The sequence below is a fragment of the Eulemur rufifrons genome, chromosome 4 (assembly GCF_041146395.1).
Source record: "Eulemur rufifrons isolate Redbay chromosome 4, OSU_ERuf_1, whole genome shotgun sequence".
Classification (NCBI taxonomy): Eukaryota; Metazoa; Chordata; class Mammalia; order Primates; family Lemuridae; genus Eulemur; species Eulemur rufifrons.
The window spans coordinates 35,053,785-35,080,285 of NC_090986.1; positions in this window are offsets into that span (position 1 = coordinate 35,053,785).

Below are 26,501 nucleotides of genomic sequence, written 5' to 3' on the forward strand. Positions count from 1 at the left end.
GTCCTTGGTGACAGCTAGTATTAACTTGCCAGCCAGCTTAAGATGCATCCTCCAGCTGTAGTTGACCCACTCTAGCTCACAACACATAGAACAGAGATTAGCTGCCCTCACCAAGCCCAGCCAAAATGGAAGATTTGTGAGCAATACAATTATTGTTTTGGTTTTCAGCCAGTGTACTTGGTGGTGGTTTATAATGATACAATAGATAACTGAAACAGTAGACAGAGTCTACTAAAACCTTATTCAAAGTTCTTTTAACATCATCATATTTCTCTTGCTCCAATTGTAGTTGTGGAAAAGTAAAGCATAGCTATCCTATCCTTAAGAATGTATGTATAGAAAAATAAAAGTAAACTAGCTATTGAATTACTTTTTTCTCATAGTTTGTCACACATATTTTCAAAGTCACTATCATGGAATCACTGTTGATATTCTGAGTCAATGATTTAGAAATACATAATAATTGACTTCTTTTTCTGATTATAAATTTTCATGCAATAAGCATAATGTTTGGAAGTCAAGTCATTGGTCTTTGTTATGTATTTAAAATTGGTATCTATTTTGTTTATTTACTGACTACCACAAATACCATGGGTAATAACATAGGTAGAATTATCAAGAAACTGAATTTATGAGTCACTTCAACTCAATCATAGTAACATAAAAAATTGACTGTAGGGCAATGTTGGTTATCACCCTTACTGGTATATCTGGAAACAAAATTTGTTTTATAAATGTTTTTAAAAAGTACAATGAAGAGAATCATATAGTTAATTAAATACTAAAGAATTGTCATTGTAGATATTTTAAGGATTACATTAAATTATTTAATAACCTGGTATTTTTAAGTAAAAAATAAAACAAAACTACAAATCAAAATATTAAACTCTAACTTCACTGAGTTAGGTCTTGATTACTTGTCACCATGACTATTGTGGCATCTTACGTAGTCCTCCTGTTATCTTCCTTTTCTAATCATATTACTTCCAGAAATGCACCTCTAAAATAGGGTTCTATTTATAAAAATACTTACTGCTTTTTTTGCTGTAAAGAATAAACTCCAAATCCCTTGAATTTTATGAAAACCCTCCATCTTGAGATCTTAAAATTTTATTCTACTTCTTATCAACTAGATTCCTCTCTTTTCCCCTAATATTTACCATCACTATTCCTTCTCTTTGAAGAGAATTATCCTTCTCTTTGAAAGCTCCTTCCCTCCACCTATATCTGCTGAAGTTCAAATCAGACATTAAGACTCAGTTCAAAAAGTATGCATGAAATATTCCCAGCTAGCCACATCCACAATTAAAGTGCGTGTTCCTATATTCACAGCTCTCTGCCATTATAATATCTTATCTGTATTAACATTTACTTAGTTTTATAAAAACACATTTGTACTTCTAATAATTCTCCAGTTTCCAATCTCATCTTCCTGTTCTCATCATTAATACTCTCTAAATTTTAACTTAGTGCATAGTTGCAGAGACAGAAAAGACATTTTCCATTCCTTTCATGGCTACATATGGTTGGGTAACAAAGTTCTTACCAGTTGTTTTAAGGATGAGCCTTTCCTTTAAAACCACTGGGCTTTGGTTTTCCTTTTAATTTTTCCCCTTCCTGTGGGCTGGGACTGGGACATGGTGCTAGAGGACCAAGTTTGAATGTGCAGATGGCAATATTTGAGGCAGAGAAGCAAGAGAGAAGAATCCTGAGCCCTGGATGATCTGGTGGAGACAAGCTGCCTGCATACACTGGGCCACCTGTCTACTTCATTGTTAGCTGAGTGAGAAATACTTATGACTCTACAGCATCCTAGACTATATATCTTAACTAACATACTAATGTACTAGACTCTAAATTTTCTGAGTGAAGAAATTGTGCAAAATTATAAAATTGTGAAGCCACCTTTTGCTCTATCTCTTCTATATTTAGCACAGGAACTTGCAAACATTAAGCATTCAAATATCTTTGTTAAATTGTGTTGCACTGAAAAATAATACTATTTGAATACATTGACATGTAACTACATTCATTAAGTTGATTTTTATCTTATCAACATTAGTTTATCTTAGAGTCACCTATTAAAATAATTAGAAGATCATAATTTATCACACACTAAAAATAATAAATAAGATATTCCTATTTATAATAAAAAAGTATATTTTAGAATTAAAGTGTATATGTTGAAATACAATGTTGGCTGAGAGGATAAAAAGATTAGAGAAGAAAGACTTTATGAAGTATCTGTGCCTCATTTATAGTAATGCTGTGTGCATAAAGGAACCTCTTAAAAATGGTCCACAAAGCAAATGATATTTCAATAGTAAATATCACAAAGACCAAAGGATATTTAAATCTAATTCAGAATTATTCAATAAAGGTCAGTGGAAAGTACATAGGGAAAAAAAAGAATATGAGATGATAGGAATTTTCAATAATGTCCTCATCAGAAAGGTCGATCAAAGTTATTTCCCTACTGTTAAAAAACAAACAAAAAAAAAACTTTCAGTTAAGAATTTCTGGCTAGTATTAAACAGAAAAGGCTTTTCCTTCAGTACTTTTTAACTGAAAAAACCTAAATCATTTTGTCTTAATTCACCACTGCATAGAAAAACTAGGACATAAAACAAACAAACAAATAAACAACTAAGTTAAGATTTTGCTATAATCCCTGTGGTATAGGTAATAGCTTTCTTCTTTCATGGCTACTGTCATCTTATAACCAGAAAGGTAGAAGTGCTACTGAATGCTGCCTCTGTGTAGTTTTATTATTAAATATATTTCTGTGTCGAAGAGCCTTTTTAGCATCTGTAAAACCTGTGAAAAAAATACGCAATTTACAAAAATATTAATAGAAAAAAACATTTTGTAATAATTAGCCTATACAAGGATATTGGTTAATAAAGGATGACATATTTATATAATACATCATACACAGTCACTATGAGTTGTGTTTAGTAATGGTCATTGATGTGGAAAAAATATACAATATGAAAAAGGAAAAGCAATTTTTTTGGATATGGATTAGTGGTAACAATCTTCCCTTTTGGGAGAAAAAAGAATCAAGACTCTTACTCCTAACCGTATGAGGATCAATGTTGTTGAATATTTAACATTGATTGTGACCTACCTGATGAGTGCGATGCGCACTGTCTGGGGAATGGACATACTTGAAGCTCAGACTCGGGGGGATGGGGAGGCATGGGCAATATATATAACCTCAACTTTTGTACCCCCATAATAAGCTGAAATAAAAAAAAGAAACATTGATTGTGGAGCCCCAAGAGAAGACATTTAGTAGTTCAAGGTTTCCCTCAAGGAGGAAATCATCAGAATAAAGTGCATTACTGAATTAGTTCCTTGAGACTTCATTGCCATAGAGGATGGCTTGTTCCTGGAAAAGCAAGTCTTGGGCTAGAATTATTCCTAAAGAAGACATCATAAAACTAGGGACACATGTTTGGGAAAAGTGTGTGTGTGTGTGTGTGTGTGTGTGTTTGTGTTGATGTACACTCAAATGCTATTGCACTAGAGCACAAAACTATGATGGGATCAAATACCATGGCTTAAGAGAAGTCTTTTCAGATCTGAGAAACAAATGTTGAAATTCTAGCAGCAATGCCCATTGGTCATTTCAACAGGTAAGGGGGATTATCATACAGCAATTATCTGTTTGCAGTAATAACATTGTGAAGTTACTAAAAGCAGCAGCGGCAGCAGAGAATGAATGAAGCATGATTGTTGTCTGATCATGTTTTCAAGATTTACCAGCTGGACCTAATAAAGCCACTGACTCCTTGGATCCAAGTCTTAATTGTTTGTTTTTTAACATGTCACTGGAGAAGACATCTTACAAGAAGTCTTCACAATAGACGAAACAGGAGAATATAGATATGGTACTGAACAGAGATGTGATCGTATTTTTAAACATGAGTTAAATGTACCTTGACACAAGGAAAGAAGGTCATATTTGTATTATAGAACTTTGTATTGACTCTCTAAAGAATGACTGGAGTGAGAAAAGACTAAAAACGGGAGAATAACTTACGAGACTTCCATAATATTAATACTTAATAAATAAGATGAAAGACTTGATGTTGAGCAGCCAAAATAGAGATAAAATTAAGTTACCTTAGAAATAGTTTATTTATCAAATCTAGGTGAATAACAGCTACAAATATAACCCATTTTTCTAGGATTAGAGAATAGATAGATGGTAATATTATAAACTCAGAAAATACAGTATTGTTTAAGCATAGACACAATTGATTCTGTTTTGGGATGCGTTTGATTTCATGTGCCTGTAGGGCAGCTGGGTGGAAATGTGAAAGAAAGTAAATTCATGATTATCTCAATCTCAAATTTTGTCCTAAAGTTCTGATCTTGATTAAGTAAATCTCAATCTCTAGTTTTTTCATCAGTTCTGATCTTGAATTGATGGGTATGGGAATCAATATACACAAATTATTGATACCAGGAGAGTGAGTGAATTCGTGAACTGACAAGAGCAATGAGTAAGGATTTCTGTTAAATACAAATATGCAGAATGTGGGAAAAGATGTGTGCTCATAAAAAGAAATTAAAGCTAAGAATGAGGAAACACAGAGATTAATAGAATAGTGTTTTTATAACACCAAATGAAGTCATGTTCATTAGATTTGGAAATTAGGAACTTCTTAAAAACTGCTCAGCCTTTTTAGCTGAGCAGAAGCCAGGTTGCAATGGGTTTAATGGTGAACAGAATGTTCAAAAGCAGACAAAGAGAGACAAAGCTATTCTTTTGAAAATTTTGGAGGAGAAATGGAAAAAGAGTAACTTTAAAGTAGCTAAAAGAAAAAAAAAGTCTTTGCTAGCATATCAAAGTCATTTTTATCTTCTGCCTAAGGATCCTCCTTTAAAGTATATTTAATAGTCTGGATGTTGGTAAAGGTTGAAACATGATAAGGATTACTCTTTGCGTTTGAAAATTCCATCTTTGATAAGATTCTTTCAATCCTGTGATTCTTACTTATGGTTAAAATATATATTTTTTGATATTACATATATTCAATTGGGTTGGAAATATAGCATCATAAAAGATTTTAGAATATAGATGTGAAGCAAATGGACTTCTCAATATCCTAATCATTCTTTTAGTATCTGACATTAAATGTGGTTTCTTAGTAATCAGAAATGATAACAGTAATATTTGACCCCAAGGCAGCATTGATATTGACTCAGAATTGGGCACTAACACATGAAAATATGGAAATGACACATTGGACGTGACAAATTCTGACTGGACTACAGACAAAAACAACCTGTTCAGTCAACAATATATCAAAAGAGGAATGCAATACAGAGAGGTACATCTTCTGTTGAGAAATTCAAAACAATAATAAAATAGAATGGAAGTGAGTGTGTGTTTCATCATCATCATGCACCAGCAATTCTAAACAATGTCTGTGATAAAATCCTTTCTTTTTCCTGGCTGGACTACTTCAAATTCATCATTTAGCAATGGTACAGGTATGCATTGACTAATTAGTCCTGATTAAAGTATTTTTAAGCACTCAGTAGGTTTCTGCCATCTTTCTGGCTGTATTTAAGTCTGAAAAATAAAGAATACAAATGTGTACACTTATACTGAGAAGAAAGTAATTACAGTACTTCATTGGCCCATTTCAGGTTTCCTGAAAAGTAAGAGAAAGGCTGGGTAATAAGTCTTTTATGTGTACTCTGTGCCTGGTGAACATACTGCAAAATTTATGTATTTCTTTTTTTTTTTTTTTTTTTTTTTTTTTTTTTTTTTTTTTTTTGAGACAGAGTCTCACTCTGTTGCCCAGGCTAGAGTGAGTGCCGTGGCGTTAGCCTAGCTCACAGCAACCTCAAACTCCTGGGCTCAAGCAATCCTCCTGTCTCAGCCTCCCGAGTAGCTGGGACTACAGGCATGCACCACCATGCCCGGCTAATTTTTTCTATATATATTTTTAGCTGTCCATGTAATTTCTTTCTATTTTTAGTAGAGATGGGGTCTCCCTCTTGCTCAGGCTGGTCTCGAACTCCTGAGCTCAAACGATCCGCCCACCTCGGCCTCCCAGAGTGCTAGGATTACAGGCGTGAGCCACCACGCCCGGCCAATTTATGTATTTCAAGTATGCAAACTTCCCCCAAGTGAGTTAAGTATTCTCACAATATCTATTCTACACACTTGATAAACTGAAATTCAGAAGATTAAGTGACCTGCTGGAAGACATCCAATCACTAATAGGCAGAATTAATACTTGATGCTAAAGTCTGTTTTCTTTATCCTGTAGCAGGTTCTTAAAATTTTATGCTAAAATTTTGCAAATTACAAAATTTTTCAGGCTGCCAATTTAACCCATGGAGATAATGTAAATTGCTTTTTTCCCCTCATGGACAGAAATAGATTATTACAAATATTGTGAGATTAAACAAAACATACTGCATGGAACTAGTTTACATGAACACATTTAATGTTCCACTGATCACTTGTAGTTAGAAACTTTGCTTGGTGGTGAGGGATCTGAGGCTACAAGACTTGGGATTCCTATCAGCTCTCTCTTGTTCCAACACTTGGGCTAATTTCATAGCATCATATTTCTGCTCTTTATAAGAAGAGAGAAAAGATTTTTTAATACCAAAAAATATGGGAGAAAGTTATGCACAGCACTAATGGCAAGGAGAAACACCAAATACATTAAATATGTCGTGCAATTTCTTCTAAATAAAAGTACACTTCAAAAATGACATTCTAAATTGTATCTTAAAAGCTATAATGCCTGCAAAAATCTTTACAATATACAACATTAGAATATAACATTTTAAACTAATTATTTCATAAACTGCATTGATATTCTATGTGGGACAGATTTTTTTTGGTTAGTGAATAAGGATTCAGATCAGTTTTGGAAATAAAAGAGGCAAGGTGTGAACAAGACCTTCATATACCAGTAGTTCTGAAAGTTTTAGCAAGCTAAAAGGCAAATTAGAAACTGAAGATGATGTCAGATTACCATTTGAGTTACAAAGAAAGAATCTAGAAGCTTTTAATATCCCTGTATTACCTGCCAAAGCCAAATGGGAAGCTAAGATTCAGTTTATTTTTATATAAATTGTAAAATATTAAATAATATCTGACCTTTCCAGTTTTACTATATGAAGATTATAGAGGATTTAGTTGTAAGGTATAATTTACATGGTCTTGTCTATTTATATTTGAAAGATATATGCAAGATAATTTTTAAAGGCACTAAAGCACACAGAAAAGGTTCACAAGCAATTTTCAATACTTGCTATGAAGCATAAATACTTAAAATAGAATACTTTTCCTTCATAGTAATGTTCTTTCTAGGTAGAGGTAATTTTTCTTACATATTTGGTTTTGGCATAAGAAAAATGAGATCAATATTAATTTGTTTTTTGACAAATCAAGCAGTTGTTATAGAAAGTATTAATTTCGATCAAGCCAATGACCAACAATGGCCATAAGGAAAGCCTGTGTCATTATGAAAAACAATTAATTTTTCATCAAGTTTGGGAAATGCTCTGTTTATGAGAAGCTGATACATGATCTATTGTATAACAGGTGAAATGGATAAAAGATAATAATTTAAAATAAATAGTGTACTGAAGGAGAGAAAAATTTCAAGTAGATAATTCTTTTTCTAAGTTTGATAATAGACACAATCATTCTTTATTTTTACAAAACTCAACCAATAAAATTTCAAATTTAAAAAGAACTGCTTTATTCATAAAAGAATTAAGAATATTCATCTATAAATTAAAAATGTATCTACTATTCTTTGACCACAATTCAATGACATTACACACAGCAAGAGAAGAACAAATAACATATATTTTCAACTGAGTAAGTATTGTTTATATTACACATGCATAGAGACACACTAATTCATGCATGCCTATATACATACTACATCACTGAAAATATAGCTCATAAGGAAATACACTGAAACAGAGTTTAAGATTCTAGAAGAAATTATCTTATTGTATTTTTATATATTCTCCACAAAACTAATATAATAATTTAATTATTTGGAAAATATTATTTATATGTTATTCAATCTGAAAGTTTCTACTTACAGCCAAGAAAAAACATATTTGTGGTGAAATTGACTTTTAAGTTGAACATTTGGGAGTTGAAATCTCAATCTCTTCACATTCTTAAGCTATGTGACAATGAGCAAATTAAATATTTCCTCTGATCATTCTTCTGGAAAAAATTTTAAGCATTATAATAACTATTAAAAATTACTTATGTAAAATTCACAACATATTTTAATGAATAGTATGTACTTCAAATGATAACTATTTTATTTTCTCTTATTCCTTTAAAAGTTACATTTGATGCTTATTTTACATTATAGTTTTGTCTTTTGAAAAACTATTTTCAATACGAACATCTATTATTATTTCAACAAATACCCAGCTTTAATAAAGATTTTGGAAAAATCTTCCATTTATTCATGAATTATTCTTCTGTTTATTAAAACATGGCTCACAGTGAGTATTTTACAATGTGCATCCTTGAAAAAAAATCTTTTAGACAACATTTAAGGAATTTTTTTAAGAGAGAAATTTCCTTTCCAAACTCAGTGGTAAAAATCTTTGAACAAAATCACCAAAGGAAAAAAAAAATCCTAAAACAAATTTTTCATTTGTTTTTCCCATTCTCCTTTCATAATGCCAATTAGGTAATAATATGCATTTTGGCAAAATGCCTATACAGATCATCTAATCTTTAAAATTTTGTTAAAGGTCATTTTTCTTACTCTACCTAAAATGAAAATCAACTGCAACATTTTGTAATTTTCAAATGAAAACATAGAGTTTGTAAAGCTGTCCTGATTTGATTTTTAATAAACTCAAGACTTTTATATAGTTGCAAATATTCTGATTTTTTTTAAAATGCCTTACCTATAAAATAACTTGGAGTAAGTTTTTTTCAAAATAATTTATCTTGTAATATTATAGGTAATAATAAGCATATGTGGATTGAAAACAAAACCAAAACAAGAAGTCAAAAGATGTACCAGTTCATAGAAAAACATACAATAAGTGAAAATATTGCAGACCATAATATATTTTTTAATAACACTTAGATATATAATCCTACCATTTGTTTGATGGACACATGTGTTTACACTCAGCATGATTAAAGGGCAATAGTCGACCACAAATATCCCTGCATTTTCTAGTTTCTAAAATTATTTAGAGTGAATGTTCTGAAAAATATTCTCATTTAAGTTCTCCAAGCAACCCTTGAATCCTCTGGCAAAGAAAGTATATCATATCAGCCACAGCATCAATTTTTATATATCCTTTAGCCATTTCTTCAGATTAGCCCAAGAACCATTCTCAGATGACCCTTCTGAACTTCTAGATCATGACATTAAAAACCAGTGACAGTCAGCCGGAGGGTTGCAGCTGCAGTTTCCTTCCTCCTGTTAATGTTAAAGGAGGAAGTCAGCTCCAGGGAAGGGACACATAACTTCCATTTTCCCACTGTCTAAAATTATTTTTGCTGAGAAATGATTCTTACAGATCAAAATTCAGCTTTTTTTTTTTTTTTTCTCTTTAGGAAGACTCCTCAAAGCAGGTAGAATAAATAAGAAGGGCTATTTGCCTCAAAATATAGAAAAAATGTGCTGTCTTTAAAGGAATATTTCTAGGTGGAAGATGATAAAAAGAAGCAGAAGATAATAAACACATTGGAGCTCAGTGGCAGAGGTAAAAAATATTTTATTAAAATTGACCTGCATGAGGACTGTTTCTTTCATTATTTCTTTTGCCTACCAACAAATGGGTCTCTTCTTATCAATATCCCGCCGTCATCACTATCTTCCTTATATAAAACAAAGCAAACAAACAAAAAAAGCAGGAAAAAAAACCCCACAAAACACTAAAATAATATTTAAAAATGCTGAGTTTCTATCCTAACTTTAGGAAATATGAGTCAATCACCATAATTTGCATGTAGTTATATTTAGTAGATTGACCAAGTACTTTACTTGTTTTGCGGGAAATACATATAGATTTTACCATAATAGAAATGTATACTTCTTGTCAGAATTAGGACAAGTTATTTTGCATTTTCATAACCAGGTTAGAATAATTCATATATATCAAATCAAATATATGATGATATAATCATCATGTATATAGCAAACATGACTCTAGGTTTATTATAATAGTTTTACATTATGGGTGATGATTATGATATGGTAGCATTTGCTACATTATTCATAATAGCTTATGCTTATATTCATGAATAAAAATTGCAGCAGAAGAGAATTAAATCTTTATTTCCAGAATATATCCCCCTCTGCACTGCAATTTTATATTAAAACACTACATAAAATCATTTATAGCAAAATGATTGGCAAGAAATAGATTTTAAAATATAAATGTAATGATATTAAGTTATTGCTTAACTAATAATTTCTGATTTAGATGTTTAAGTCATAGAACACAGATTTATTCATTTTTGTTGAACAAGCATTTTTTGAAAACTTTTTTTTTTTTTTTTTTTTTTTTTATTTTTTTTTATTTATTTTTTTTTTTTATTTTACAGAATCAAAGAGTCTAACAGTATATCTTGTTAGATACAGTATGTCCTCATAATGTATACATTATTTCTTGTACAATGATATGAAATAATATGGGAAATATTCATGATAAATTATTAAGTGAACAGTGCAAGTTAAAAACAATAGTTTCATATTTTTTCCCCCACCCCCCCTTTCCCGAGTCAGCACCTTCAAGTGTTACCACTCCCCAAACGGTGCGCAATGCACTCATTGTGTAGGCATACCCCCATCCCCTCCCCCACCCCCCACCTCAGTCTGATGTCCAATTGGTGTCGTTCCCAGGTTTGTATTTAGGTGATGATCAAGGAAACCAATTTTCTGGTGAGTACATGTGATGCTTGTTTTTCCATTCTTGGGATACTTCACTTAATATAATGGGTTCCAACTCTCTCCAGGAGAACCATAGAGATGTTGTATCTTCATCATTCCTTATAGCTGAGTAGTATTCCATGGTATACATATACCACAGTTTACTAATCCAATCATGTATTGATGGGCATTTGGGTTGTTTCCACATCTTTGCTATTGTGAATTGTGCTGCTATAAACATTTGGGTACACGTGCCTTTGTTACAGAATGACCTTTTTTCCTTTGGGTATATGCCCAGTAATGGGATTGCTGGGTCAAATGGCAGGTCTACTTGAATCTGTTTAAGATACCTCCATAATGCTTTCCACAGAGGTTGCACTAGTTTGCAGTCCCACCAGCAGTGTATTAGTGTTCCTGTCTCTCCACACCCACGCCAACATGTGTTGTTTTGGGTTTTTTTGATAAAGGCCATTCTCACTGGGGTTAAGTGATATCTCATTGTGGTTTTGATTTGCATTTCCCTGATGATTAGAGATGTTGAACACTTTTTCATATGTTTGTTAGCCATTTTTATATCTTCTTTTGAAAAATTTCTATTCATGTCCTTTGCCCACTTTTTGATAGGGTTGCTTGATTTTTTCTTGCTGATTTTCCTGAGTTCTAAATAGATTCTTGTTATCAGTCCTTTATCTGATGTGTAGTATGCAAAAATTTTTTCCCATTCTGTAGGTGGTCTGTTTATTCTCTGGACTGTTTCTTTGGCTGTGCAGAAGCTTTTTAATTTAATCATGTCCCATTTATTTATTTTTGTTGCTGCTGTGATTGCCTTGGGGGTCTTCTTCATAAATTCTTTGCCTAGGACAATGTCTGTAAGAGTCTTTCCTACATTTTCTTCTAGAATTCTGATTGTATCACGCCTAAGGTTTAAGCCCAGTGCTATGTGCTGGGGACACAGAAATGAAAGAAGAGGTTTCCGATTTTAAGAAATGAATTAACTAATAGGAGTTGAAGCAAATAAAAAGTCATGATAATATGATGACTCCTATAATAAAGGTATGCAAAGTATATGCTGAGAAACCACAAAGGTGGGCACTGACTGACAAGAGTGACATAAGGAAAGGAAACCCCATGCATCCTAATCTCTCGCTGCCTTCACAGAAGTAAGGACCACACATCCCTGTGAACAGACTTTTGCGAAGAGTCCTCGGTGGCAGGAAGAGGCAGTGAAAATATCCACTTTCCTAGAAAAATCAGTCTGCACAAACACAGGGCAGAAAGTAAAAATCAAACTCTGTTAAGGTAGTGGGCGTCATCCTTTCAGAAGAAAAGCGTGAGCAGAAGCACCTGGGTTACACACAATTGATCTTCTTCATGATCACATTTAAAAAATTTATTTCTATGAATATATCTCTGGCACTTCTTCCTAGACTCCTCCCTTGATTTGTGTTCGTTAACCAAAATTGCAAACGTTACACATTTCTCAGTTTATGTTTGACATTCTTTGCTTTTGCGTTAGTCAATCACCAAGTCCTGTTAATTCTATCTCCAAAATATTTCTTCGGTACAAAACTTCTCTTCATCTTCATTGCAGCACCCCAGACTAAGCCACTATGATTTCTTGCTTTGTCTCTTGCAACAGATTTCTGGTGGGTCTGCATACATTCACCCTTGCCGGCATTCAGGCTATCCTCCACAAAGCATCCGGACAGTCCTTCTAACATATGAGTTTTAGTTTGATCTCTTGTTGCTTGTTTACATAAAATATTTCTTTGGTTTTTCTTGTTTTTAGGTTAAATATCCTAAATTCTTTACCATGATACATAAAATGCCTAAATATCTGGCCTCATCATGGAACAACACGCTCTCCCTTCCTTCTATGCTCCAACCACAATCACAGTCTGCGTGTTTCTCCTATGTGCTAAGTTCCTAATGACTCCATTTTATCGCCCTTTTCTCCTTTTTCATATCTCTGCCACTCAAAAGTTCCCTTCAGCCCTTAACAATCACTTTATTTCTTTCATCTTGGATAATTTCTGTATATCCTTTATAACTGATCTTAATATCAGATATTTATGGATACCTTCTCTGAGCTCCAAACCTAAATTATATCCTCGTGTGTGTGTGTGTGTGTGTGTGTGTGTGTGTGGTTTTCATGGTGCTTGCTATATAAGAGAGTATTTGTGTAATTATTATTGTTACTATTTTTTAATGTCTCTGTTCCCTATGGGACTAAAACATCATTTTGAAAAAGGACTGTGTCCATCTGAATTCAATTGTATGCCTTCAAGAGCATACATTATAGGATTCTCTTTTTGTCTTTTAGTCTGTTTTTCCCTTCTCCCCAGATGTGTTTCTTTCGTCCTTAACAATATCCCGTAGATCTAAAGAAATGTGTGTAATAAAATGAGTGTTGAGGTAGGTAATGAATCAAAGAGTCTGAGGATAAATAAAATCAAACTCAAAACAGTGAGAACCAACAAGTGAGCCGAGAGATAAAAGGATGTGAATAAAGTCAAAGAGAAGTAAAGGCACAGAAGAGAGAGATTAGGAAACTAAATGGCACCAAAAAAACAGCAATTCTTTTTCAGAAATTAGAATCTTGGAAAAAAAAATAGTATAGATTAAAACTTCCTCTTCAACTCCATGTATTACATAAAAGATAATTATTGAAATGCTACTCACTATTCCACTACTCAAACACAGCAGTTGCTTCAAGATCTTCATGCCCTCTTAGATACATTTCCACAGCATTTTAAATGATTAAAGCCAAGCCAGATGTTTCTTTTGTCTTCTGGCTTTATTACTCAATTTACCTTAAAAACTTTCCTACATAGTGTCTATAGTAATCATTTTAGTGAGAACATACTACTCCTTATTAATTTATGTACTACAATTTACTAAATGTTCTCTGATTCTTAACTAAATTTATTCCAAATTTTCTCTATTAAAAATAAATCTACAGAAATATATACATTAATGGACATATATTTTTCAAAGCCTTTAATATTTCTTTAGGTTCACCTGCCAAGAGAGATATTGAATGTGAAGGTATGAAAATTAGTATGGATCTAAATATTAACATTCAAAATGCTTTACATTAATCTTTTAAAAACCATTTTTAAAATTAGGAATAGACACAGAAGATAACTTTCACAACGGTATGTCAAAGTTCATGAAATTTATATAAGGTTAGAAGATATAAATTAAAGTAAAATGGAGTACTTGGCCTAAATATCTAGGCTCTGTAAATTAATTTCTTTTCTGCCTTCCTTCCTTTCCTACTTCTTTCCTTCATCCTTTCTTCCTTTTTCCTATATTCCTTCCCGCCCCCCAATTCTATTTTTTTCTTTTGTTATCTGCTGTTATTGTTGACAGACTGCAGAGGCATCCTAGTCTATTTGAAATTAGTTTCCCAAAAGGCAAAATTGCTGCTTGAGACGATAACATTCAAAATGATTCCTGTGAATCAGATAGTTTATTGTGAGACAGACTGAATTATGCATTGAGTTGCTACAGATTGAACATTATTATTTCAACAACTATTTTCCAGTACTTTCTCCTCTTTCTTTCTTCCTTATTTACCCCTTCCTTTCTGCTAGTCTCATTTCCCTTTCTTACCTCATTATGATTTTCCCAATTATCTTCCTAAAAATATATACTTAAAACAAGGATAATATATTCTAACTGTCGTGTTGATGTTCAATTATAAGGAATAACTTCATCAGTTTAGCAAACTAAATCTGTATTTTAGAACACCTTAACTTTCGGTAGAAATATGCTTGACAAAGACCTTGTATTGCTAGTGCTTTAATTTTTTTAAGTCTAATTTTCTTTCCTTGTTCGTTATGTAATGGAGCTTCTGAAAACACTGGCAATATCTGCGCATTTTGCCTTAAGCTACCATGAACTTTTTTTTTTTTTTGAAAGTACAATTGCTAAGAAAAGTTAATGGACAATTCAGCAGCAATTTTGCTCCAGCAAAACTAAAGATAAAAAGAATACACGAAGAGTAAAAAGCTTAGAAAATAGCAGGCAAATGGTTTCAATATATATTGGAATGCCCAGAATCAAAAACACAGACAATGTAAACTTAGATGTGCAGTCCCAACTTAAATATTTTTTTTTAAATAATGTAATTCTCTTGAGCATGTCCCTGTGTATTTACAGAGACTGCAGTTGCATTTTAACTGATAATCTGAAAAACTACTAATTGTGAGATTATGAGAATAAGTAAAAGGGTAAACCAAAAAATGAGGGGGTTTTTTGTTTTTGTTTTTGTTTTTTTTTTACCTCTGAGCATTATCCTTACTCTGCTAAATTAAACAATAATGTGGACAATTTGAGAATCTTATAGAAAAAAAATGAATAGATATATGCAAGTACAGTGAAAAAGATCATGCTGGCTACACAGAATTTTCCATTTAACATAAAACATCGTGAATATTGAGTGCAGGCTAGTACAGATGTTATAATAGAAACCCATAGACCACACTCCTAAATTCATCTTGTCAAGCTCCCTCCGCTGTAACCCGAAACCCCACCCTCCACTTACTCAGCTTCTCAAATTGATCTCTGCTCCTTTCTACGCCTTGCTTCCCATTGCAGCATATTTTCATATAAAATGTGACTCTGTCTCTGCTTTGGTCAGGCTACAATTAGAGAAACAGGACAGTAAGCGATATATATTAGGATATACATCACAAGGAATGTTCACACATGCTTGCGGGAGTTGGTAAAACAAGCCCAAGTTTCACAGGACATGCCATAGGAAGGGCAGGTTCGAATTCTTGGATGGAAGCTGAAGCTGCTGTCCACAGTTGGAATTTTTTCTTCAGGAAAACCTTATTTCCGCTCTTAAGGCCTTTCAATGGACTCAATCAGGATCATGAAGATTAATTACGATAATCTCATGTATTAATATTTAAATTCAACTGACTGTAGGATTTAATTACATCTACAAAATACCTTCACTACAACACCTTGGTTAATGTTTCATTGAATAATGAGGGCAATAACCTAGCAAGTTGAAATATAAAACTGATCATCAGCATCTACTGCTTGTCAACTTGACGCACAAACATACCTTCTTAATTCAAACTCAGTTTCTTTTCTTTTTTTTGAGACAGAGTGTCACTCTGTTGCCCAGGCTAGAGTGCCATGGCGTCAGCCCAGCTCACAGCAACCTCAAACTCCCAGGCTCAAGCAATCCTTCTGCCTCAGCCTCCCAAGTAGCTGGGACTACAGGCATGTGCCACCATGCCTGGCTAATTTTTTCTATATATTTTTAGTTGTTCAGCTAATTTCTTTCAACTTTTTAGTAGAGACGGGGTCTCGCTCTTGCTCAGGCTAGTCTTGAACCCCTGAGCTCAAACGATTCACCCACCTCAGCCTCCCAGATTGCTAGGATTACAGGCGTAAGCCACCACGTCTGGCCACAAACTCAATTTCTAACTAAGGATAATAACAAATTCACACTCTCACAAAATATGATACAACTATCTTACATAAATTTGAAATGCAACTTACTTGTGCCTTCCAGGACTGTTCAAGCCTGAAATCATAGATACCACTTCCATTGACGCAGTACAGCTTTGCCTCCCCAAATTTATGGTTTAAAGGGTTAGACAAAATACAGTTTATGATTGTTGAGTCTAAGAGAAACCACCATCCCTGCCACCACGGTCACACTGTAGTGAGCCTATTGAGCATTGACAGTAATATCTGGGGAAAGAAGCTGCGTGGTACCCACACAATGGGCAATCCTATTTACTTTGTTAGTAAAATCTTCTTCTGATGAGATTACAATTTCATGATCCTTCAAATGTAGAATCTCAGGTCATCTGACACTTTTGTGGCCCACATATAAGCATTCAGTGTGTCCACTAACGTCTAATAGTAAACCAAAAACTATTTCTCAAATTGAGAGTAGTTATCTGTAGAGAATAGTAGGGCTTTTCTCCAAAAACCAAAGGATGAGGCTGTAATTAACCTACAAAAGTCTGCCAAAGGCCCCAAATTTTCAGCATGGTTGGATTTATTGGATTATATGGCCCAAGTGATTGAGCAACTTGCATGGCAGTTTAGACCTGTTGTAGATCCTTCTATTATTCCAGGCCCCACTCACAACTAGGAACTTCTTTGGTCACTTAATAAATGTTTCACAGTGGCATATTTAAATGAGGAAAATGTTGCCTTCATATTCCAAAGAGGCTTATTAGGTGTTACACTTTTTTTGTTCTTGGAGAGGCCAGATGTAGCTACTTATCCTTCATCTTCAAGGGGATATTTCATAATGTGAAATCCCTAAATTCCTAAAAGTATAACTAAGGTGACAGGTCCCTGAATTCTGTTGGATTTATTTCCCACATTCTAATACATAGATGTCTCACTAATATATCAAGTAGAGTTGCTACTTCCTGCTCCCCAGCTCCAATCAGCATAATATCAATATAAAGAATTAGTATGATATTTTGTGGAGAGGAAAAAACAATGCACATGGGGACTGAATAATAATTCAGGGCTGGAACATTGATATTTGTCCAAGGGAGGACAGTGAAGTTGTATTGCTAAGCTTTGACAGCTAAAAGCAATGCTTCTAGTGGTCCTAGAAGCAATGCTTCTAATAAGTATTCAGAAAAGAGCATTTCTAGGATCAATAGCTGAATACCAATTTTACCAAATGTTCTGATTTGGGTCAAGCAATGGAACCACTCGTGGAAGAGCAACTGCAATTGGAGTCATCGTGTTGTCAAACTTATGATAATGCACTGTCATTCTCCAAGATCTTTTGCCTCTGCACAGAGCAAATAGGCCAGTTGAATGGGGATGTGGTGGGAACCATCACTCCTGCATTCTTCAAGTGCTCGATGGTGGCCCTAACCTCTGCAATCTCACAAGAAATACAGTATTGTTTTGGGGTTACTATTTTCCTTGGTCCAGGCAGTTCTGTTCACTTCCACTTGGCCTACACACCGTAATAGCCATCACTACATAATCAGGAAACAACTGGGGGGATTCTGCCAGATGCTGAGTATGTCTATTGTGATTATGCATTCCATATCTGGGGAAGCAACCACTGAAGGTGGTAGGTAAGCAATGAGACCAACTATGGTATAGATCTGAGCTAACACTCTATTAATCATCTGACCTCCACAAGCCCCTAATCTGACTGGTAAACTACAATGATATTTTCTGTCTCCAGGAATTTTTTTTCAATTCAAAGACAGTGTCCATTAATTCACAAAGAGTCTTATTATTTCCTTTCCCCAGTGCAATCACCCTGGTAAATGGTCATAAATCCTTTGAGGAAGACTGGGAGAAATATTAACAGTATATATCTTTGGCAATCCAGCAGGTTCCTTCCTCTAGAGGGGTTCTTGGTCTGTGTCAACTGGCTCAAATCTGGAAAATGATTGAGGGGCTATAATTGTGTTTCAGGAATTCAAGTTAGACTTCTGTGTACTTAAATTAAAACACTTCTGCTTATACAAATCAAGTAAGAATTCAGTAGACTGCCCTTACAATTCTTTTTTAAGGTCACAAAATTCAACAGACCATTGCAATACATCTCTCTGTGAGTCATATTATTCTGATAGTTCCTTTTATTCCACTATCTATTCTGGTAACTATACCTGTCTTGTCTTTGCTGATTACGTGTCACCATTTTGCCTATGCCAGTCTGGAATCACATTATTCCTACTGCACGATAGGGATCCAGTTTGATGTTAGCCCCCAGCTATGTATATGTTGACTCATAAAACTGATGATCACAGTCTCCTTCTCAATGTATTTGCACAGACACCTCACCCCATTTCAACCACTGAGTTCCTCTGAGAAGTTTAAAAATGTAACCACAAGGCTCAACTTCTTTCTAATTGCTGAAGATAATAACATAAGAAGTTTGGGTGCTGACAATGTGTTGGTCCCTGCTTTGTGGGCCAGAACAGCATAAAATGAGCAAACACAGAGCAAAAGAGGAATATTTAAGTGCACAGAAAGAGACAAGTGTATGGATCAAAAAGTGCTGACTGCTGGTATAGTTGTTCCTGCTTGTTCCTGAGATCTAAGCGTATGCATAACCTTGGATTCCTTGACAAACCCCAGAATCCCTTCAATACTTTCCTCTTGTTTAAGCTTAAATTGGGTTCCTGGCATTTGCAATAAAAATATTTTAATTCCAGGAGGTTTTCAAACAAATTATTTGGAATAAAAAGTACTGTGGAAAAAAATGCAAAGTAATGAATGAATAAAAAGCTAAATAAGACATTTTATCAAAAAGTCAATAAGGCAATTCAGTGTGGTCCAAAGCCTAATCTCTAGAGTCAGATATAATTGCTTCAAATCACGCCAGCAGTGTGAACTTCCATTCGTTAATCAAAAATTTTAACTGAGTATCCAACATTGTTCCTGGCATGGTGTATACTGACTACATAATCCTCACTGATGTGGAGATCAAAGGCTGATGAATATTCCATATTTACTATCACCAGGACCCTGTGTGGTCACTAAGGCTTAGTGTTAAGTATCTTAGCCAAAAGCACAGCTGGTTAGTAGTATTCCGCCTTCAAAGTCATGAAATGAGGTTGGTATGGCCATCTATTTAATTCTGGGGATATAAGGGAAAGTGTTGAGTGGATCTGCTGGGAAATTTCACCTATGAAATGTGAGACAGGCATTCTATGACAGGCCTTCTTTTGCTTTTATCTCCTTCCTCCATCTCCTTTATGGAAACTCTATATCATAGATGCAGATACACCACCCATCTTATAAACCTCTGGGTAAAAATGACACATTTTGGATGACAGAGCATAAAGAAAGAAGCAGCCTTGGTCCTAGCTGATTGCACAGGCTACCAAGTCAACCATCAATCACCTACCTGTAGGTTTCTTTAATGTGAAAGACTAAACCATGTTATGCTTAATTATTAATATTTGTAGCTTGGTGTCTACTACTGACAGGAAAAAGTAATTTGTAATGAGTATGCTAATTATTAGGAAATAAAAAGTTAAGCTTAGTGTAAATAAACAAAGATATTGAAAGTCATAATGGAGTAAGTAAAATTAAAGTTGTGCATGGCTATCACTATGTCTGCTCTTCTCAATGCTTTCTTCTCTGTAAGCCTTGCTTTAAATTTAAAAAAGAAATTTTCATTAAAAGAAGGGGATATGCAGTAAGATGATATCATATGTATTTTTAGGGACAGATATAAAGTGCTTGATAAAAAAAATTGGAAGAAACCAACAAGACTAAAGAACACATGTCAATCAGAGATAAGGAGCTACTTGCATCTAAAGGTTAAAGCATTTAAACCCTGAGATCTGGAAATACCCTGCCAGTACTGGTATACTTCCTTGGCATTTATCTTGTCATTTAAAAGCTTCCTAGCATGCAATATATTGGGCTTAGTCTTCTTGCACTATAGGAAATTGGAAGGCACAGTGAAAAGGCTAAAGAGAGAGAGAGGGGAAGAAAAAGAAAAATAGGCAGCAGGGAGACAGGCCCTTCATGGTGGTGCACAATGAGAAGGGTCTTGTGGCACAGCTGTAGAAATTATACATATATAACCCTTTGGTAGGTCTAATGTACTATGCTGTAAAAATAGTTGGAGACAGAGCGAGCTTCACTTTAAACAGATAGTGCATGTTACTTGAATTTGTACTAACAGACAGTATTCCTTCCTTTGGTAACTATTTTTCTGACACTGAGCTGCAAACATTTAGTTATCTCCAATTCTCATTCTCCAATTCCTGCTACTTCATCTCTTTGTTTTCCCCCCCCTTCCCTCCCTTTATTTCTCGTATTTCCTCTGCCACCACCCCTTAACACCTTCTTATAGGTTAAGGTATAAATTTGCAATTCTTTCCAATTTCCAGTCCTTGAATGTGTTCAGAAATTTTGCCAAAATTGAATTCTTGAAAATAGATAAATCCACAAATCATATCAGCTAAAATAATTTATACAAGTAAATTTTAAAAGTGAAATTACTGTATCTCTGATTTTAAAAATCAAAATTATACTTACAGTTCTTTGAGTTCTCTTTATTATTTTCCAAAGAGGTTGTACTAGTTTGCAGTCCCACCAGCGGTGTTTGAGTGTCCTTTCTCTCTGCATCTACACCAGCATCTGTTGTCTTGGAACATTTTGACAAAAGCCATTCGCTCTGGAGTTAGGTGATATCTCATTGTGGTTTTGATTTGAATTTCCCTGATGATTAGAGACATTGAACATTTTTTTAAATATGTTTATTGGTCATAATATTCAGAAATTTTAAAAAATCAAAGATATTTATGTGCATAAGAGACATACACAGTACATACCCAAACTTAACTGACATTTTAAAGCTGTAATTGCCTCTTTCTATTCTTTTTCACATACCTTAGATTTTTTTACTGTTTCAGCTTTGGCACTAATGATGTGCCTATGGGATGGATTTTTTTCTCTTTCTCTTTTGTACTGCTTCATTGGCCCACCTTCTCCATGAACTTTCCGTGAGCATCCAACAAAAAATATGTCTTTCTCTTTTCTGAAGGTTAACTCTAGTTACATCCTGACACTCCTAACTCCTTAGAGACAATTATTACTTAGTTATTAAGAAGGCATGTCAGACTGTCTGGGTTCATTTCTCGGTTGTGTGACTTTAGTCAAATTATTTGAACTTTCCAAGATTCAATTTCTTTATTTGTACAATGAAGATAGTAACATTACCATCCTGTTATGTTTGCTGCAAAGATTAAAAGAGAAAATACATGGACAGCACATAGCACAGTGCCTAGCACTGAGCAAACATTCAGTAAATGTCAATAATTATTTAATTCATGTTAATAGTCATGTGGTTAACCTGAAGCTAAATTAGATAGCCAACTCATTAAAGACAGGGAGCATGTCTTCTCTCAGTATGTATAATATCACCCTTAAGATTTAGATTATTGCCTTATGTATAGAGAGCATCCAGTATGTAAATATGTATTGATGTATGGTCAACATTTATTGTTTTATGAAACTATATTTGTTGAACATCTACTGTTTGTCAGTCATTGTTCTAGGATCAGGAAATATGGTGGCATATAATAAAAGGAGTGCAGAAGCCATTTAAATCACACACACTCCAGAAACAAAACAAACAATTCCTCATCTTTGGATTCAGACATATCCTGTCTGCTTCAATTTTGGAAAGTGCAATCTCTCCAAAGGCACTGCTTGCAATCTGCAGGATAACAAAATAGATAATCTATCTAGTTAGAATTGCAAATAGACTGGACTAAAATATGTCTGTCATTCTTGAGAACAAAGTCCCCGAATATCAGTGCCTGTTTAACACTGTTGTGTGTTGGGATTCTTAAAACTGCAATGCAAGGGTCATAATCCTGAATCTTCATTCACATAGCATGCATTAATGAACCCAGCACAGACAGGGTCTTGGGAGCAATAATCTAGGGCCAAGTGAATTAATTTTGGCCACATGAACAGGGATATGTGTCTCTTTAACACATAATAGCCAGAAAAATCCCTTTAGACCAAATGTTAAGTTTGACCTCTTCCCTGCTCAGAAGCCTCCCAATGGCTTTCCATCACAGTTCCAATTAAGTCCAAATCTTTATCAGGCCTCCAGGCATTTCTTCAATCTCATTCCTTACCAGCCTCTCCCTTTCCTCTCCCAGTATAAACTCTTTCAGGGAAAGGGGATTGTTTTGTTTCTTGCTTTGTCCCCAGTTTCTGACACACTGCCTGGCAAAGTATTTGTGGAAGTTCTTAGTTCATATTTGTTAAATAATAAATAGATGAATGATCAAAAGAACTAAGTAAGAGTTCTTTTCTGTAAAGTGAGAGAGCATCCTCAGGGTAGCCTACATACATGGTATTGGTTGACATTAATTAGCTTCATGGTTTCAGGGATTCCATGCACATAGAATTTAATAGCAGTGAACTTCAAAGAGAAGTAGAGAGATGCATTCACCAGAAAGGGTGTGTACAACAATCATTACAGAGTATTACATATCCCTTATGGTGAAAACACACCATGTCGTCCACTTAAGACTATATCCAGGAGAAATCAAGCTTTGTGGATTGCAGTCTCATCTGCCCATGTATCAGAAAACATAGTTTGGCAGAAAAACTCTGTGTACGTATTATGACTGGCTTTTGTCAAGCCCTATAGACTAACTGTGGTCGAATCTGAGGCTAGAAATATATATTTTTTTCAATCATAGAGAGGAAGATTCTCCTCCTCACAGCAAGAAGAAGTATAATGACATACAAATTATCATTGTATTTAAGCATCTCTTCATAGTGACACAAAAAGTAGAGTGTTTTACAGTTCAGATTCTGGATTAGAAATACCTGAATTTAGATAAGAATAGACTACTTACTTGCTGTGTGATCTTACATTATTCACTCTGTAAAATGGTAGTGGTACCTAATTCATATTTACTTTGCTATTGTTGTTTTGTTCATTTTTAAGGAAACTAAAAATAACTTAATCATTGTGATCAGCAACATGTCTGGCACATGAAAACCTCTCAATAGATGTTAGGTAGCAATATGTATGTCCTTATATTCTAATATATTTCTTGGAAGGGTCTAGATTATTTTCACCTATGATTTTTACATACATATATAAGTTTATATATACAGAGAGTATTTTCTACTGAATCTTTCATTTCTGTTTTTGAGCAATTACCTCATAAAAACATATTTTAGTAAGAGGTAATTATTCTGTTTTTATGTTGTGCTTTCACAAGAAAATACTGACAAAAATTGGTAAATTAATTTTCAACTTTAAAATTATGTAAGAGAAGCACTGACACATAAAAAGTCTTATTGTTAAACTAGTGATTAACAGCAAATTAATTCGGTGTCTAAAACAAAGTAACAACACATTGAATATTTTTTTTACTTGCAACACTGGAAGACAGAAGTATACAGAAATCACTTTTGCCATTCCAGGCCTGCCTTTTATGTGCCTGTGTTTTCCTCTCACCTATGTTGAAAAGCAAGATTTATGCATACAATAGACACTCATTTTTTTTTCTTGTGTCATAATCTGACATCCTATATTCCTCTTCACCTACACTAGCTGAAGCATTCAATTGTGACAGAGTCTGGTTTATTTTAGCAACAATCCTTTACCCGTCCTTTTGGACAGATCTTGCTGTAAGTCAGAAGATTGACAGGATAAAGCTACTAGCACATTTGGAGATTAGACTTTATTTATTAACTAAGACATATTAAGTTCCTGTCACATACAATAAACCAGTTAGGTTATTGCTTAAATAAAGCATAACCAACAAAATATTACTTATTCTTTGTTATATTAAATAATTTTATTAGAGATATATATGTGTGTGCATATATAAATGCATATATTTCTTATGATTCATATGTATGGGTTTACATATATGAGAATCATAGAAATAGAAGCTTTATATACTTAGGAATATACGAAATATATTCCTAGAAATAGCTCAAGAATTTTTTAATTATCAAAGAATTAAGACTATATAAAATATTTTTAAAGAATTCAATTAGCAACATATAAAATATATATTTTTCTACTTTATTAAATAAATAAATTGGGAATCTATAATAGATAAAATGATCAGATATCAAATATGATATATTATGGTCAAATATTCCATAATAGGCTTACTAATTATATATTTGTATCTATAATTATTTATGTTATATATAATATTAATATAATTATACTTTACACATGAAATTATTATATATTATTATATATTGCATAATTATATTATCATACATAATATTAAAATAGCCTTATATTCATCTATAAAAATGCAAAGAGATAAACACATTGAAACAAAAAAAATGAACATTTTAAGAGGTAATGGGGATAGATTATTAAAGATATATTTTCTCAAAAGCCATCATATAAAAAGTATATTTTAAAAAAATCTTGGCATTAAGTCATTCGGAAATATAGTTAACCATTATATGTGATCAAGCTTCTATGATTATGTTGAAGTTTTTGTGCATGACCCTACAGCTCCATCACACCTGCCCCCCAGTCTCACACACATACACATACACACACATGTGTGCACGTATATACATGCCCCTTTCATGTCATATGTAAAGGTTTAATGAATATTTTCCTTTTTTACATATATATAAAAATGTTCTACCCTTGCTAACCTAGAAGTCATCTAACATTTGACCTTTTCTGATTTCTCACTCACAAGACATATCCATATGACTATTGCCTTGTTTAGATCACATTCATTGCACATGTGGGAGGGATAGTATTTAGAAGTATTAACTAACTACTGTGTGCATGTATGCCTGTGTATTTGTTACTCTTTTTCCTTCTTTTCTCTCAGGCTAGAGCATGATATCCGTGCTATATAAAGATGTCACAGTAGAATAGCAATGAGAAATTAAAGAGACTGAAATGCCGTAAGTTTGAAAGTATACTTACTGTAGTATTGTTTTCCACTACAGAGATTAGAAAATAAACTTTCTAGATTGGAGTAGAAAGAAAATTATTTGGAACATTTAGGGTCAACTTATAATGTGAAGAGGAGAGTAAGGATAGAAATTCAGTTTGGTGATATGAAATTAGGGAGTACCAGTGCCACTTTTCCAGGCAGTAAGTTTACTGATAGGCAAAAAGTCCACAAAAATACAGAAAGAACATGGATGCATAAATAAGCAGGACTGAGGCACCCCACAGGAACCCATGAGCCCCAGCTTGCTAAAATGTTTCCCATGTGGTGGAGAATGGTGCACATGGACACAAGTGTCCCTGTTCCTAGGAGAGCCCTCTGACTGGAAAAGATGGACCTTTCAGGGCTATGTTGGATCGTGCAACCAGGAACTAGAAATTAATGTAGATGTCTCAGGAGAGACTGGTAAACAATGACAAAGCCTGGGATAAACAGAAAGATTCATCCAAATGGATGCCAGGGAGGGTGAGATCTTAAATGAGATTTTTCAAGAATAAGAACTAGAGATAATGATCTGAATGTTAGTAGTTTAATTTGGAATTAAAGAGAACACTTGTAGAGGAGTGGATGAATGAAACCAACAACGACAGAAAAGATACCTTATAAAGTAGTACTATAAAGTCAGCAATTTGAACTCATTAATGATTCCACTGAGGAAACCAGTGGTCAGCCTGATATGTGAGTTCACATTATCCTTCCTGATCAGCAAGGAAGCAGGATATTTATATACCAACTCACATCTGTCATTGATTCAGAGCTGTTCCTATGTGTCTTCAAGTTCCCAGCACTCCCAGTGTGTCGTAGCTGTTGGCAAAGTGGACTCAAAGTAGCAAAGCAGTCTGTGGCAGCAATAAAAACCTTTAGCAGTAACGTGGAGGTGATGGGAGTTGGAAGTTAAACATATGTATACTGAAGCTATAAGGATGAGAGTGAAGAATGGGACATTGACATCACCTGCTACACTGCACAGATCCATGTATACTTCCAATTAAATTCAGTTCATCCTATCATTGATTCTTTTTGGGTGGTAACTACTCATGGTTCACAATTATAAAGAAAGAAAAAAGAAAGGAAGGGAGAGACAGAAACACGGAAAGAGGGGAAACTTTGACTTACA